This window comes from Corvus kubaryi, unplaced genomic scaffold, assembly GCF_017639235.1.
Source record: "Corvus kubaryi isolate FWS band 111438036 unplaced genomic scaffold, C.kubaryi_AGA036_p1.0 132, whole genome shotgun sequence".
NCBI lineage: Eukaryota > Metazoa > Chordata > Aves > Passeriformes > Corvidae > Corvus > Corvus kubaryi.
Window position 1 is genome coordinate 2,189,275 of NW_024580666.1, and position 17,326 is coordinate 2,206,600.

The following is a 17,326-nucleotide window of genomic DNA, read 5'->3' on the forward strand; positions in this document are numbered from 1 at the left end:
CGGGCGGGGGCCGCGGCCGCTGCCTCCGGCGGGGCTCCGGGCGGAGGGGCCCCGCGCTGGCCGCCACCCGCGCCGGGAAAGGCGTGACCTCCCCGCTCCGCACGGCGGGAGCGGCTGTGACGCCGCAGAGCCGGGAGCGGGGGGTGGGGGGAGCTTCCAAAAATAACCCACTGCGGCGGGGCTCCGTGCGGGGCGGCCCCGGAGGGCTCGGGAACCCGCACACCCTGCGGGGCCGCCCCGGGAGCCGCGGCGGTGAGCGCTGGGCAGCGCCCCTGCCCCGGCGGCGGGGCGGGGGCGCGGCAGGGGCGGGCGCGCTCGGTCTGTCAGGCCATTTTTAGCCGGGCTGGGAGCCGGCGTGGCCGCCCCGCCGTTCCGGGCTGGTTTCCTCCTCCTCCTGTGCCGCCGCCCCGCGCCCGGCGGAACCCGGCGGGAGCGGTGTTGAGCGGAGCCGCGCCCCGGCTGTGCGGGGCGGCCGCGACTCCCCCTCCCCGCCCCGCCCTGCGCCGCGCCGGGGCGGCCGCGGAGCCCGCGGCGTGTGGTGCAAGGTGAAGGGGCCGCCCGCGGCGTGTGCCGGCCCGGCAGGTGCTGCCGCCGCTGCTGCTGCTGCAACCGGGGCGGCTTCCCTCGGAACGGTGCCTGCTCGAAATCGTCCCGCGGTATGTAGCGTGCGTGATGGGCTGGAGGCTGCTGTTCTGTGGTTCTGCTTCCTTCTTGACATTGGGATGAACCCTTCACTGTCAAGCAGATACGAACGGAGATACTTTTTGCCAAATAGTTAAAGCATGTGAGGGCAAAAGGGAATGTAACTTGGTTTCTTTAATCTGAGTGTTTACTGGGGCGTTGATGTCGGAGCCAGCCAGCACAACTTGAAACGTTTTCTGCAGTGACTTTGGCACAAGGTTAGTAAGTAGTGTTTCAAAGCAGGATTTGCCTTGGACTATTTCTTGCAAATATCAGAACCTACATTCCTAAAGCAGTTTGATTCTAGTAATTTTTGTGTCCTGAGTTATTTTATGTAGTTGTAGAAGGAGTTGAACTTAAGGTTCTTTTCATGCTATTCTCTCTGCTGGATTTTCTGAATGAGTTTAAAATTCATCTCTAGTACTTGAACTACCTGTGCTGAAGCTGTGTGAAATCGACAGAAAAAAATTTATTTATTTATTTAAAGAAATTAGCTTTTTACTTTTCTTACCTTGCTTCTTCACTAACCAGTGCTAGGTAAAGTGTAGATGAGTATCTTGGCTCTTAAGTTTCACTTTTACCATCAAGGGTTATATGTAACAGTAAATTAAGAGCTCGTATTGCATGAGTGTAGAACGGATAGCAGTTGTAAGCTGGTTTCATTTGTAGTCTGTCTGTGGCTTTGCAGGTGTTGTCTTTCTTTCTGGTTTGTTTTTGTCTTAAAAAGAGGACTTGTTTACAAGCTGGTGAAAAACCTTAGCTGATGAGATAAGGAATTCAGGGAAGGTTTCTTCATTTTTTGAATTAAATGAGTTGTATATTCAGCTATGAAGAATAACCAGTTAAGCTTATCACTTCTACAGAAACTTTTTAATATCAAAATGCTGTGGGTCATAGTCCTTGAACTTAGTTATCTTTACCATGGCGTAATGTGCTATCTCTTGTATGCACATCCTGTAAATAAAAAATGTGCACACAGTTCAACTGGCAAATATCAGTCTCTGGAAGTTCAGTGTACTGCCTTAGTTTATTTCCGATTTCTTGGAAACAATTGAATGTCTTTAGATGTGGTTAGATGTGGAATAGGTTAGATGTGTCTGTGTGTGTTCTTGTGAGTGAATGCTTGCATGCTCTTTGGCATACAAATTGTTGTCTTTAATATATTTTTGATTTGTCTTCTGGGAGACAGTTATGAGTGTAGCTGTTATCACTTAAACCTTCTTCCTACCTTACTGTACTGTGAATGAAGAAGGTACCTGTAGCCTATGTCCAGATGACTCCTTAATGAGAAATTCTGTTATCTGTTTCTTTGTGGGGATGCGGGTGAGGAGAGCAGTGATGATACTCTGCAGTCAAGGGAGAAATGCCGATAAAGGCACCCTGAGCAAATCTGCTAGAGAAGTCCTGGCATCCATCAGCAGTCTTTTTCTTCCAGCTGGCAATATCATCAGCTACATTAACCTCTATAAGGTCTTGGGGGGAGAGATGAAGAGGGGTGAGGGACTCGAAATCAGAGAAGCTAAGAAAGAGGTTAATGATAAGATTCCTGAGTTAGGTCTAGTAAGGGGATCATGTATTGGTTGGCTATTGAACTAGACCTAGAACAACAGAGTCCATAGTCCCTCAGGTGATAAAACCAGTGCCTTTGTTTCTCTGATCTTTTCTCTTTGTGCTTAGAAACAAGTGACAGCCCTATTTTTTAATTTTTATTTTTATTCCTTTCAATCAAGGAGCACAAAGGAATTACGTTGTCCATTCTGTTCAGCTCTTGCTGAGAGTAGCGGAGACCAAGGGAAAACCTCAGTGTGTCAAGGCCTGTCAGCAATGCCCTGAACAACTGGAATGCTGTTCAGGTTGTACACTTGTGGAAAGAAGAACAGTTTTCAGACAGTTGATGATTGGACTAAACACAGGAAGAGCTGTTTGATGTTGAGAGTATCAAGGTGTACCTGCATCAAGAAAACCTTTATTTACTCTGGGTCAGTAACTGACTTAATCCTGTTTCTTCCCTTCTCCACCAAATGAGTAGAAATGTACTAAAAATACCTAGTGCAACTTGACTCTTGTTTGAAGGTTTTCAAGTTCATTGGAAGGTTCTCTATGCTAAGATGGGCTCTGTGATAAAGACTGGTATTTTTCCCTTATGCAGTGGAGCACAGGATATAAAGTGTTGTGGAATGTTGTGCAGGCACAGTGTATAAGAGTACAAAGCTGCCGACAGGGAAGTCATTTGGAAGGTTGTTTCTCCTGCTAGAATGTCGACAGTTCTACTCATGCCTTGATGATTCTTGCTGTACTAATTTTTGGGTGCTGTGTATGTCTTTCCTCCGGGCTAAAGCTCTATAGTGAAGGTATTAAATTTGGAGTAATTTAATAGTGAGATGTTTGTGAGTGGCAAAATGTTTTTCCTCTGGAAGCATTTTTTTTTCCACCAGTGTACTGAAGTCTTGCAGCTATCAAGCTAACTACAGATCTATGAAGACAATGTCCTTACCAGTAGAGGAAGGAGTTTAGCATCTTAGTGAAAGTATCTCAGAGGTAGGGGAATTAAAGAACATAACTTCTTTTTTCTGAGATTTTCCTAGAGCAGCCAAGATTCAATAGGTCACCAGAGTGGGCAGTGAAGCTAAGCAGCAGCCCAGACAGAAGCTTTTTAAAATAAGAAATACTGAGTTTCCATTCAGGGGAAAGATAAATAAATATTACTGCTGTTCTTTTATGAAAGGGTATTATGTGTGTTGACAGAGTGCTTTTTTTGAAGCACTTGATAGGTTTTGAAGCAGTTGATAAGATCCTTGGTCAAGTGCTGTATTGGAAAGGCTTCTGGGTGAAAGATGGTTCTGGCTCACAGAAGGACACGCAGATGTTACTATAGGATAAAAGGCAAGTGCTTCTGGTCTTTCTAGTACAGCAGGGTCCCAACTCTGGAGACCTTTTTGGTAGTTTTGTGGGGTTTTCGGTTTTTTATTTGTTTGTTTTCTTCAAGATTGCTGATACAACATATCCCCAGCTACAAGTAAATAGGTTAATTTCAAAGTACAGAAAGTGACATACTGACTTCTAGCAATGGGGAAAGTCTTGCTGACCTGTAGCTCAAAGAGCCTGCATGGAAGCTGGTCAGACAGCTTGTCTGAAGGCATTCCCTGCTCCTCACTGTGTAGCCCAACTGGAGGCCCACTGCTAACTTGTTCTTGCACTTTGCATAGTGGGTTAATGCTTATTCAAAGCTTGGCCTGTAGATGTGTGTTTTGTTGGCAGTTGTTGTTAAGCAGCCTCGTGTAAACTAACTTGGAATCCATTCATGGGCCTCTGGGGAAACACAGTGTAAAAAACACACTGATTTGAAATGAGGCTCCTCCTTAATGTGCTTCTGCAGCTCCTGCTCTGAGGTTTACTTCTAAGGTCTGGTCTACCACTTGTTTGTGTATTTAATTTTTAATGCAAAAACATTGAGAAAACAGTCTTAGCTGAGGCTGCAGGGAGAAAAAACAAAGCAGCAATCAAGTTTAATGGAATAGTTCTTGACAGAGTACTATTCCGTACTTCTCAAATATGAATTAGGAATTCTGTTTTCTATGGATTTATTTGCAAATTTATGCTCTTGTCTCCAAGCTGATGGAGACAAACAGAAAAGAAATGTATAAAATGGATATCTTCTCTAAGTGTTTTCACTACTTAGTGCTATGAGAATATTGTTTGTTTTCCTCTCATGCTTGAAAAACAAACTGGAGTGAAAAGGTGCACACTTTTATTCTTCTGATGTCATTGTGATGTCATCATGGCATGTAAAACTGATCAGCTTGTTTTCCATATTCTGGCTTAATTTGTACCTGATGTGTTTTGGAAGAATGGTTGAACAGCAAAGTTCTAAAACTTGTTAGCTCCCAGCCAGTTAGTGTATTGTCAGCTAAGGACTGGTAACACTTCAGGAAAAAAATGAAGCAGCAAAAAAGCAGGATATAAGGCTGAACCTCTCTGCATAGCACCATGCCTGTTAACTTTGTTTGCTGGGATTTTGCATGCAAGTGTATAAGATAATTGACTGCAGTCACCGTCTGGCTGAGTGGTCTGGTTTTGTGTCTCAGCTGCATAAAACATCGGAACACTGAACTAGATAACTGTGGTCACGCACATTTACTAATTCTCTGGAGATGTACAGTTCTTCTCGACCTCTCTTTCTTGAAACTTAATTTATGAAAAATTAATATAAAAGAAAATAAGGCTTTTTTTTTCCCGTGTAAGTCTCATAAAAGCTATTTTCTTAGAGTAATAATTAAAATTAATTTCTACACATATGAAAAATAAATTTAATGTAGCCTATCCAGTACTGGATATTAGCACATGCTTTTGAGGGAGACAGAATATTTAACTCTTTATTATGTGTGTATTTTGTGCGAAGCTGTTTTAAAGGCAGTGTTTCTGGGCAGCATAAGTAACTTAAAGCTTTGTGACACTAAACAGTTGTAAAATCATCTTAAATTTGTCATGTGGTGGCATTTTAGTATATTTTAGTTTTGCTGGCTTCCTTAAACGTCAGTGATACCGGGTCTTTTGCCTTATGGGCTACTAAGCTGTCCATGTGTAGCCTTTTCTTGAATAAAGGAGATTGACCGAATCTAAACTTTTCTGCTGTTCTTTCTGGGTTTTTTTTAGTTGGTTTATTTTAGTCACTTCTGGTCCCATGAAATACAGGGGTCTTCTACCTGTGAAGAGTAAAATGGATGATTTCCTGTTTAGACAGTATTAGTGCTTATGGAAGAGCATGTTGTCCATTGTGGTTTTTGTTTTTAACCTAAGCTTGACCAGGTCACAATCATGGTATTTCAACTAAAACTGCTTTTTGCACTTTTTTTATTCTGACTTGTTAGAGCTGATACCATTTTTATAGTCAAGGTAGGCAACTGTGAAATTTGACCTCTTGTCTGATTTTTTTAATCTTGTGACCAAATGTGTACTTGTTGGCCTCTCTCTCCCCAGCCCCCCAGACAACCAGTGACTTTAAAAGCTTTATCTGTTTTAATATTAGTATTCAGAAGTGTGTTATCTCTTCTTGCTCTGTTGTCCAGTGATGAAATGCCTTAGCATAATGCTAGCTGCTGAGTCACTGAGACTATCACTAGAATTGGTAAATGAGCTGTGTTTAGAAAGTATTTACACCCTGAAAGTAAATCACTGGTGCTGTAGTTTTTCTTGAAGGTACATGCCATGCCCGTTCATAAAGGAATGTTAGTAAACTTTTTCTCTATATTGCCTGTATTGTTCTTAACATCACTCTCCTTGCAGCAATAATGCACTTTAACAATAAATGTGTTCAGTGTTATGTGCAAATGGGAAATACAGGCCTATGCTGTCCAGGTTGGTTGATTAGCACACACAAAACAAACTATGCTTCATTTATAGTGAACTGAATGTTGCTGCAAAGCAATGGTAAGGTAGAGGCCCTCTTACAAAAAAAGTGTATCCATTTGTTGTGAATATCATGATGAGTCCAGTATGAAAAGATGCCCAGCATAGCCCTCATCTGAATATCTGATTTCTAAGCATAGCCCTCATCTGAATATCTTGTCTTTGGGAGTGACACCTGTGATGTGCTTGCTTTGCTTGCATAGCTTCATGTTAAACCATTTGTAAGATGAATGTGAACTCAGTTGTTTTTGAATAGGAATGTTTTCCCTCCTCTCATGCTTGTCACTGCTACATTATTAATGTTAAAACGTGGACATCAATGCAATAACTCTTGGATCCATAGGTATGCTAGGACACTTTGAGAATAGCTTTAGAGCACGCCTATTTGAAGGGGGTCTGCAGTGTACATTCGTAACATAGGAGTACTTTTTAACATAGAAGTAGATTGTAAACTTTTTCATCCGCTTCAGAGAGTTTTGTGTTGCAAAGCTAACTGCTTTCACAACAAAAGCTTGTTCAAATATGTTTGACCTTTAAATAGAAGTACAGTTTCTTGTTAATCTTGAAATATAATAGTGTCGCTATTGCACATGCCTTTTTTTGAGTCAAGAGCTATGGTGGGATAAAGGGTAGAAAGAACAAACCTATTCTTACCTTGTCTGGAAATATTCAGTGTAATTGGTCAGAGCATCAGCCTCCAGGCCTTGTGCAGGGTTACAGTAGCAGAAAAGCATCTGCAGGAACTTGGTGGGTTTGACCTGATAGACATGCACTAATGGGACACCCATAAACAAGGTTTTTATCATTGTGGTGGGGAATAATCTTGAGTTGTCAAGATAATAGTATACCTCCTCTAGGTAATGTGGTAATCCATGTATTATCTGTAGTATGCCTTTCTGGAAATGCCAAGAACATTATTAATTGTGGGTGTATCCTGTGCTATGCATCCAAATTGGATTGTGTGTTTTTCCAGTGAAACATCTTGCTGCAAGGTCAGACAAATCAAATTGAGGTTAAAATGAGCTGTCTGAGCCTTTCAGACAGCTTGAAACCTTAGACAGCAGGCATCTGTGCCTGTGGATAGCGGAAATACAGCTTCATCTGACCTGTATCTCCTCTACCTCTGAAGCGACATTTTGGGCTAAGGCCTAAACCCTAATTTCACAGAAGAAAAAAATGGAAATGGTTGAGGTTGGAAGGCACCTCTCAGGTCCTCTGGTCCACCCCTCCTGCTCAATCAGGGCCACCTAGCCCTGTCCAGATGGCTTTTGAGTATCTCCAGGCTTAAAGACTCTGTAACCTCTGTGGGCAGCCTGTGTCAGTGCTCTGTCACCACCACAGTGAAAAAGTGTTTGACAATCAGAGGGGATTTCCTGATTTTCAGTTTGTGCCCATTCCTTCCTGTCATGCCACTGGGCACTACTGAGAAGAGTAGTTGTCTTTGCACCTTCCCTTCAGGTATTTATATAGATGAGATTTGCCCTGAGCCCTCTCTTCTTTAGTTTGAGCAATCCTCAGACATACAAATACTACTTAAGGGGCAGTCCAGTACAGTAGTGTTAGAAAATTTCAAGGAACCATGTGTCAAAGATCAGCTAATAATATACGGTCAGTGCTTTTCTACTATTGTCTTTTTTCCCACGTGCAGTTTATTGAATCTAAAAAATTATGTGTCATCCTAGGCTGTTGGATTCTGTTTCGGCTTGGGATGGGGAGAGCGTAGAACTTTCATCAAATCTACAAGTTTTCTTCTGGCAGCCAGTGAGTTTTATTGGAGAAGTTTGTAAAAGAACTTCTTAGAAATTTAATCTGGGGTCTCTTTTTCCTCTGAACTGTAGATGCTACCGGATTGCATATAGGGGAGGAGTAAATAGAAGGCTTAACAGTAAATAGCTTTGGTGCAGTGTTCTTGGAAAAAAACAAACAAACAAACACAACAATAGAAAGTTCCCACAGTATAAGGGCAAAAGTATTTGAGAACGCTCGTAAGGAGAAAAGATCTGTTCCACTTAATTGGGAGTATTGAGATGGGATTATCTAGTTCTGCATTGAATTTCCGTACTCCAGAGCATATTTGTCTGTTTGCCCTAGCTGCTGGACAAATGTCTGCATGACATACTCTAATTTCAGGAAATGTCTTATCAACCTACCCAGGGCCTGGATGAAGTCTGCTGGCTGTTGCCTGCTTAGGAGTAAGGACAAAAACAGTGTCTCAAAGGACAGTCATCCCTAAGAAGGGGCAATCTTCTTAATGCTCCAAGTCCTCCTAAAATCTGAAGTAGAAGTGGGATTTTTGCATTTGTATCGGTCTTTGAAGTCTGATTCTTTAATATTGGAAATGTGAGAAGAGGGTGTTCTGGGCTCTAGCAGAAACAGTAAAGAATGCTTTCCAAGGTGGATTTCATTTGGCGATCAGAACTCCAGCATTGTATTGTAAAACTCACTGTTGATTTCTGGCCTGTGTAACATATTTCACTTTAATTTGGTTAGTGTCCAAAATGAAATAAAAACTAGCAGTTGAGACATCTGAGTTTTTCAGAAATGCAGAACAGCTGTACAGCATGCATGTTTGTTTTGGAATTGCTTTTTAAAAAACCTGTCAGTTAGTCTTCATGAATAATGAATAATTAACAAAATTCCCAGTGCAGAGCTTGTAGAACAGACAGACAGCTTCAGAAGTGTTAATTTTTTTTAATAGGAAGCTGTTTTCACTCTGAGTCAACAACTGAGTCCAGCAGCACTAGTAAGCCAGTAAGAGCCAACAAAAACATGGCAAAGACATGACAGTTGCTTCAACAGAGAAAACATTGCATGCATTTGCCATAATCCAGCTGGGAAGAAGCATGGGGGAGAGATTACAAAGGGGTTGATCAAAGTAATCAGTGGTGTATGCGGAAGAATACTTAAGGGAAGTAGTTAGATCAAAACTGCCTCGAGATCTCTTTTCGAAACAGTCCTTAAGAATAAAAAGGAAATGTTTCCTGTATGCATTCTTAAAAACCCTTACGTCTTAAAGTCTGGTGTCTCTGTGAGACTAGCAAACTTCGAAGATGTCCAGTCCCTCAAAGGGAGAAGACAAAAAATTGTCCCTACCAGATCTGAAAGTATCCAGCAATATGTTGTTCTGGTTCTGTTAGCATCAGTGTAATAGGTCAGCTTCAGTGAGGCCTTTAGTTTGAGTAAAGTTACTTGTGGCATATGCCTCTGAGAACATAAATGCTTAATCTCACTGGGGCAGTGAAATATCCTTGCAGTGTGGTTTTTCTCTGGTAATCTTGTAGCTCTGCAACTCAAAATGCGCTTCCCAAACATGTGCATCACTGCAGATGTCATTGAGTCCCAGCTGGTTTTTGGCATTAGTGTTGGCAAGAGTGAATAGCAGCCATATTTAATTTCAGCATTACTCAGAATAGAAACAATACTTCACAGAAAATGACAAAATCAGAAGGCTTTTTCTTTGAGCTCCTGATATTTGACTAATCAGTATTATAGTACTGGAGCACAAGTAGGGACAGAATGGGCTCTGGAGACTGGCAACTTCTGCAGCTCTCAAACCTAAGCAGACTTCATGACATTTATCAGATTACAGTTAAATTGTTTAAGTAAAATGTGAAAAACAAATACTTTTGAAAGGAAGACTTGGAATTGCCATTGAGTCTCACTTTAGAAACAAGCCAGAAAGAGCTTTTTAAGTCTTGACTGTGCAGAAACACTTTGAAGAAAGCAGTTTCTCTAATGAAAAAGCTTAAATCCGAGAATTTAAGCTAAAACCAGCCTTCTAACCTGCAATCAGAAATTAGTCTTTGCAGTTTTCTCCTGTGCTCTTAGACAGGTTACTGGCTGAGATCTGCGACATTCTCCACTGGTTAAAACTGCAGTGCTTCAGCAGCCTCTCAGTAAACAGACTTTGACATAGCCAAATGTGGAAACAGGAGGGGGGAAGGAAGGCAGCAAGGTCCGTGTTGAGGAGGAAGTGTTAGTGTCTTAGGAGGGAAAGGTGGGAGGCAAAGAGGCCTTGTCCCTAGCATGTGGATAGTTCAGAAACTGTTATTCCAGGCAGTCTTGAATGATGAATTTTTATATTAGACATGGTGCTGGGAGAAAGGTGCTCTCAGCATCTCCAGCTTTTCTCTTGAATAACCGTTCTCTTACTGCCTAGATGTCTGCCTGAGTCAACATGATCCTGCCAAAATACGAATTTCTTCCGTGGGGATGATAGCTTGGCTCTTGCTTCTACTAGTGCTTCCGCTTTATTTTTCTAAGTTTTATGATCATACCTGTTCCTTTCCTTCATTAGCAGAATTTGATTATATTAATAAATCAAATATAGGGAAATACTACAACTTTGTGCTCAGAAAAATGAAATGTAGCTGTTCCAAATCAGCCCTGCTAAACTCCTCCTCTTGAACTTTGATGTGAATGTTCATAGTATACTAACAATGAACTCTTGTGTTCATCTGGGAATGACTGAGGCAGTCGTATGACTTGTTCTACAAAGTCTTTGCTTTCTTCTATAGACTTTGGGTTGGGATGTAAGAGAGGAGATTACCAGGACTTTAAATTGGTATGTATGGGGTTTGATTGTGTGTATGTGGGTCTTTCAGCATTTGTACAAAAGGAAACTGTATTGGTGCTGTTTTCTGTATATGGGTCTGAAAGAAAGCCAGCTGTTACATTTACCTTCCAAGTGTGTTTTCTCTTTTGAATATGATGATGTCCGTAAGATGTGGTCCTCTGATGCTGTAGAGTCAGCTGGCTGGACTTCGGAGATGAGGACTGATGCTGTCTTGTGATACAGTAAATAACCCTTTGCCTATCACCAGTGAGCTCAGCTTACCTCCTTGATTAAGTGATCACATCTTGTTTTGCTTTTCAGTAGTTGCAGTAGCAGTAGTTCAAGTAACTTTCACTTTCTAACTATGCTGGGTTTGGATCTGATAGATCTCTGAAGCCAGGTAACAGACAGGCTTATGGCACAGAGAGAGGGAAAACCTAAGGAAGAAACAGTGGCTGAAGTAAAGAATGACCTATTTTGGATCAGTCCTCTGCTCCCTGGGACGAGCCACGGCTGAGATGAAGTTTACAGGAGCTAGTTTACTCCAGCAAATGAAGAGTTAGGATGCAAGACTTTAACATATGTTTATATAGCAGACATTTGTCACAAGTCCCTTGCGCTTGATGGTGCTGGGGAGTAGTGAGTCAGCAAGTGGTTCTTTGTAGAAGGGCCTATGTGTAAACAGATCAGAACTCCAAAAGTTTTGTGTAAAATATTTACATGCTTTAGGAATCTGGGGATGTGTTCCTGAAATCGATTTGGGAATCTGTTTGGGACCACTTTGTTGTTGCTTTAATGTGAGCTGTCACACTTGCAGTTTTTTGAAGTGCCATAGGAGTATTCATAAATGACTCGTTCCTTTATCTAGTGCCTCAGATACCTGAGGCATACTTGCAAATAAACACTTTGAATCTAGAACTGTTCCTGCTTTTTGGGAGTGGAGAGTTAAGAGAAAAGCAGGATTATACATATTCATATAATATACTAATATGTGCTTAGTGGGAGTTAAGCCCCATGAGTAGAGGTAAAAAGTCAATCCTTTTCTAAAATCCGTTTTCCTTCTGGAAAGCGTCCTGTGTTGAAGTTCAAGTATGGTTAAAACTGAGAACTTTCAGAGTGAGTTCTCTTTGAGAGCAACTGGTTTCAGTTTTCACTTCAGTTGTAGCTTAAGCAGCTATTCGGTACTATTCCAGGTGGCAGAATGTCTAACTGCTCTTTTCATAGAAGTCTGTCCTGTAGAACTAGTGCTGCAGTAGCATGCTTTGAAATTAGCTAGCAAAATATGTAGAACTGTTCTGTTTCTAAACAGATGCACCTCGAGAAAAATACTCAGTCTTTACATTTCTTCCTTTGTTCAAGACATGGAGGCAGGCCTGGCTCTGTAAAACTTTTTAGTTCTCATTCTACATTAAACATAAAAGAATAACAGGTTTACTCAGCACTAGTTCAAACTGGACATTGCAAAGGACTGGCTTATGCAAGGAGGCACTAGCAATAGGGACTGTATTGTACTGACAGCAAAATTGCAATTCTATGAGCTTGTTAGAACAGACAAACTGTGTACATATCAAACTCTGCATTGAGGTTGTGGTTTCCACTCCTAGCCTCAGATGTTTTGGTATGTGTTTCCACTGCTACCCTCAGATTTCATTTGGTATAAAAATCCCAGAAGAAGGGACAGAGATTTCTTGCTTTGGATTCCCAGTGCTTTCTGTGACAGGTTTTCTGTAGTGTAATGTGTTACAATGCAGTGCTTTGTAAGTTCTTTCAGGATAGTATGTCCTGTTGGAGTAGCTGACTCTGGAAACTATCAGTTTCATATGAATAGATGTAGTGTGAAACAAATGGTAGGTTTGATTTGCTTTACTTTATTACAGAAAGCATCAGGAGATGTTTGCAGAAAAATGCCAGTTCTACTATAGCAGAATTTTTCTAATTCCTTGGTTATGTGATAATTTCCTGCCAGGTGTTAGACCAGCCCCTACCTTCCTGCTGAAAACTTGCACCTCGTTTGTGTGCTTTGTGGTAAATGTCCCATAAGAAATGACACTTTTGGGAAGATGGAGTTTCTGTGTGGCAGTTGGACAAAGCCATTCATTTTGAAAACTGAAACCTCCCTTCTGAGTCGTCCGAGGCGTTGGTGAGGCGGTGTCACGGGCAGCTCTCCCATGCTCAGCTTACTGCAGAGCAGGGTGGGTACGCAGTGTTCTGACATTCCAGCAGAGTCTGCTTTCAGATCCCCTCGTGGTCTCTCTGTGAAAGAGGAGGTACTTCCTTTCAGCACAACTCTGAAGTCTGCGTGTTTTGGGCAGTCGTTCCTGACACTGGAGTTGAGTGCTTGAAAATAAAATTCAACTAAATCACACTGCGGTGTTGTGAAGTCTGTCTTTTCTCTCTCTCAGTCCAGGAGAAGTAGGATCTAAGGCTATCTTTTAATTTACAATTCTAATGTTGAAAGCATGTAGCACTGCATATTATTGAGGTGTCTGTATTTGTTCTATGCCTTGCACGCTATGTGTTGGATTTAGTGTTTATTTGCAGCTGCAATAGCATGTTGCTGAGATGACCATTTATTAGCTGGGCATAGAGTGGTGTGATCCTTTCCTACCCCACAAAAGTGCCACTGTTGCGGTGCATTGATTTAAATTAAAAGCATCCAGCACCAAACAAAGCAAGTATTTTGTGTATTGTACTAAGATGTCTTCAGGATGGACAGAGAGGCCTTCGTTACAGGCTGTGCTGATATAGTTCAAGACTTAAGCCCTTAAAAAAGAAAAAAGGAGGAAAAAAAGAGAAAAAAGAGTGGTTTGGTGCATGTTAGTAGTTTCCCACCTACCTAAGGAAGACTGAGGGTACAGAATGGAATGGGAGTGGTGTTTGTTACACGCAGATAAGCTTTTTGATATTTTGGAATAGGCACGTGAAGTTTCTGCCAGTAGTACACAATGAAAAGCCAACTTTTAAACCATGCTCTTGTGTTTTGCAGGATTTCAGGTAACATGGAAAGGCAATAGGAGTGTCTGCAAATAGTTTGTTACTTTCCTTTAACAAAAGAAAGAGAAGTCTGATTGCTAAAATAACTCACTTCTACTATTTAAACTCACAATTTGGTGTTCACGGCACCAAATATTACAGTAGCATTTACAAGAATGTTACAGGAAGCTGATGGAAGCAGATTTCCATTCAATAAAACCAAAAGTGAAACTGGTTACCAGACCGTGGATATCAAACATCTTTGGCTGGAGAAGTACGTTTCTAAAAATGAATTGTTGCACTGACCTAGATACACTGACAGAGAACCACCAAGACTTCAGTATGAGGTTATAGCTCTGTCTATAGCTGTAAGGATAATGATGGTGTGACTGCTTACTTCTCTGAGACAAGGGTGGATAGTTTCCATCAGAAATAGTAAATCTGAAGTTTGACTGTAATACCATTCTCTTAGAGCTGGAAGCAAGACTGATCTAAATTGTCATTGTGTAACAGTGTGAGCGCAAGGCCAGCTTTATTGATAACTATCTGCTTTTGTGCAGAACAGCTCCTGACAAGGATAAGGTAGGAGGCCTGGCCAGTTGAGCGTTGGGAACTCAGCTGGCCTCATGCCGGGTTCACTTGAGCACTTGGTGCCGCTTTCTGCGTAAAGTTCAGAGGAAAGCTTATAATGCTGCTGGTGGTACTGGCATTGTGGGCACCAGTGACAGGGATCAAAGAGGTGGGCAGCCATTCCGTAGCTGGAAGATGAGGAGCTGAACCCAGTAGGATGTGAATTGCCATCTGTCTCTTTCTCATCTCAGGCACCACCAGGAAAGGTACAGAAACCACGGCTGTATTACAAGCTGTGCCTTATGCAGACTGTCAATAAAATGATTCTTCCATTAATCCCTCATGCTCAGGCTGGATTTCCAGAACTGTGTGTACACAGGTGTCTGCATCATTTTGTTGTGATATTTACTACAGTACATAAATATTTGTGTCAGTTCATAAAATGATTTAGTATTCAGCTAATGCAACTTCACAAAATCAGGTGATACTTTACTGAAAAATACTGCTGTCTCTGCATCCAAATTAATAGACTGAAATGCTTCTCAAGTTTGTTGTTTTATGCTCGTCTTCCTCCCTATTACATGAATCCTACAGCTGTTCTGTTAATAACAATTTTTAAAACTGGTCTGGAAGTTCCCTCTGTAACCTTGCAGATGTTTTTGTTTTGGGACAATGAAGAAAGACACAGTGGGAAAGAAACAACTTTTGCAAAAGGGATAAAGCTGAAATGCCATCACCAAAAATGGTGGTGGAGTAGCAAGTTCACCTCGGATCCTGTTCATTGACCATGTCTTTTGAATGAGAAATAGAGCATGGCAAAATTATGCATAATGGCAGTCTGCTTCTTACATTTTGGGAAAACCTATCACTCAATTACATTGTTCAATAAACTTACACTTTGGAAGCAGCCCCAATCTGCCTGCAGTGCTTCTCGTTAAGCTGGGAAGAGAATGTGTGATTCTAAGAAAACAAAACAACAACATTCTGCCTTTACATTCAATTTACTGCAAGTAGTTTTTAGGAGGTGTATCTCATCACCTTGTCTTTTATTATTACAAAATTGAGGTATCTCTTAAAGCTGCTTTGTGCTAAAAAATAAAGAGTAAACTGCTTATTTCAAGCAAAGTTCTTTCTCCTGTATTGTTGAGTACATCAGGGTTGTATCAGCTTTATCTCTCCCAGCATTGCTTTTCTATGGGCAAAATCAATCAAATAAAGGTAGCAGAACCGTTTTTAAATTTTTTTTTTTCATTCTCATGTTGACACTGTGAAATTGTTTTGGTGCTTAAGGATGTGGTGTTGTTGCAGTGTTTACTGACAACAGCCCTCAAGGAATGACTAGTGTAGAGGTGCCTGGCTGTAGAGTTTGGTAGAGCAACCCCTGGGCTCTCTCTGAATGTGTATGTCCATCCCATAAGCTCCATACTGTTGACAAAAATGTTATAATACAACTTTTCATCTCAAGCTCCCAAATATTGACTTAGGTTGCTTTAAAACCAGTTTATTAAGTTATGAATTAACATCCCAATGGTTGCAAGCATTTTTCTTATACAGCTGTATGTGTTTTCTTTTTTCCTTAGCTTCTGGTTAGCGTTGTGTTCCTTACGGAAGAGATGAAAAGCTTTGGGTTTTGTTACCTACTAGTGTATAATTGCTGTACTAGTAAGTGCTTGGCAACTAGGAAGTCTGGAAATACACAGAAAAGTGAACCTTACTGTAAAGCTGGAAATTTATTTTACAAAAAGGGAACTTATTTGTAGTACACCTTCTGCAGTTCTGGATAGTTCTACATTATGATAAGACAGAGGAACCTTAAAGTCAAGAAAATACTTTTTTGGAGGAGGCTTGGTCTTAGACCTGTATGTGTTACTGCTTTAGTCACAGCTGTGACAAAAGGATGCTAAAAAGGTCCATCTGGGGTTTTAGATTATTTTGATTTTCCTTCTATTTGCTGTAAGGTTTAGATAAAGATTTGAATTGCTCAAATCACTTACCAAACCAAAGCATTAGTGCGCAGTGGCATCTAATTCAATCCTGCAAAACCAATATTATTGCAAATAGCATTTTCATAACTGGTTTTACTTTGGTGTTTAATAAGAAAGAAAAGTACCATTTTATTTTTCAGCCCTCTATCCTCCCTGTCTCAGAAGAGTAAAATACTGATGCTGTTTCTCTAAATGGGTGGTTCCTTAACTATTTGATAGCATACCAAATGTATTTAGCAGAAACTGCCTAATAACAGATCATTTGCATGGTATGTCTGATTTGTATGAAACATTGCAGTAATTGGCTTCATTGGTACTGTCAGAGTGAACTTTAAATGAAAGTGACAGTAACTAGTCCAGATTTTTTTCATTTTGTTCAGAGTAAAACTATTAGACAGTAAGTGACTTACTGGTTTTTCTGCTTTCAATTAGCAACCCAATTTTATACTCTTTTAATTATCATTTAATTGGATTCCCCACTTACACTCAGAGCCTGGCAGCCAAACCAGCTGATTTAGTATTTGGCACAACTGAGGGGGTGAAAATTTCTTCTATAAATCTTTCTCTAGAGGAGATGTTTCTGCCAGCATAGAAGCTCTTTTCTGGAAGTAGCAAATCTCTTTTAATATCTCCTTACTAGTCTCTTTTGTGCCCAGCTCTGCATCCACTATTTGAGAAGTGGTTATAACTGAAGGGGCTGAAGCCTCCAAAGTAAAGCTTTAATGTAAACTGTAACCAGATAGGACATACAAACAGTTCTTAAATTAGATTCAAAAAGGTAATGTTGGTATATATGTAAGTTATCCCTGTAACTGTTCCAAGAGATTAATTGCCATGTCCTTGCATGTTCTTAGTGGAGGGGGAATTAGTGTTGTAAACTGACCTTTAAGAGTAAACTAGAGGGCAAGGCAGGGGTTGGGTATGCTTTTAAAAACGGACTGGAAGGGAGAAAGGGAAAGACTTGATGGTTTAGGGGCTGAAGGAGAGGTAGCACACCGAAGCCTTGCTGGGCTGGGAGAAGTGACCATTTCTGAGCCTTCAGTTACAGCCCTCTCCCCTCTGCTGGCAGACAGAGGAGACAAGGAAGCACCAGCAAAAAAAATGAGGAAATAGGAAGGACATGTTGGTTTCTCGTTACTAGTACTGAACTCAAAAC

The 17,326-nt window shown here is 41.1% G+C and overlaps 1 protein-coding gene across 6 annotated transcripts in view; it reads left to right on the top strand.

Moving 5' to 3' along the window:
* Positions 1-17,326, top strand: part of OSBPL1A (oxysterol binding protein like 1A) — an 80,194-nt gene that overhangs the window by 32,208 nt on the left and 30,660 nt on the right. For 2 of the 6 annotated variants that reach the window (XM_042029637.1, XM_042029669.1), the window contains exon 1: positions 517-656. The exons of 2 other annotated variants lie outside the window; for them this stretch is intronic. The gene's annotated coding sequence lies outside the window, so the exon portion shown is untranslated. Of the gene's footprint in view, positions 1-516; positions 657-685; positions 900-2,434; positions 2,661-17,326 lie in introns of those variants that run through there. 2 more of the 6 variants (XM_042029648.1, XM_042029658.1) reach the window with 2 other exon arrangements.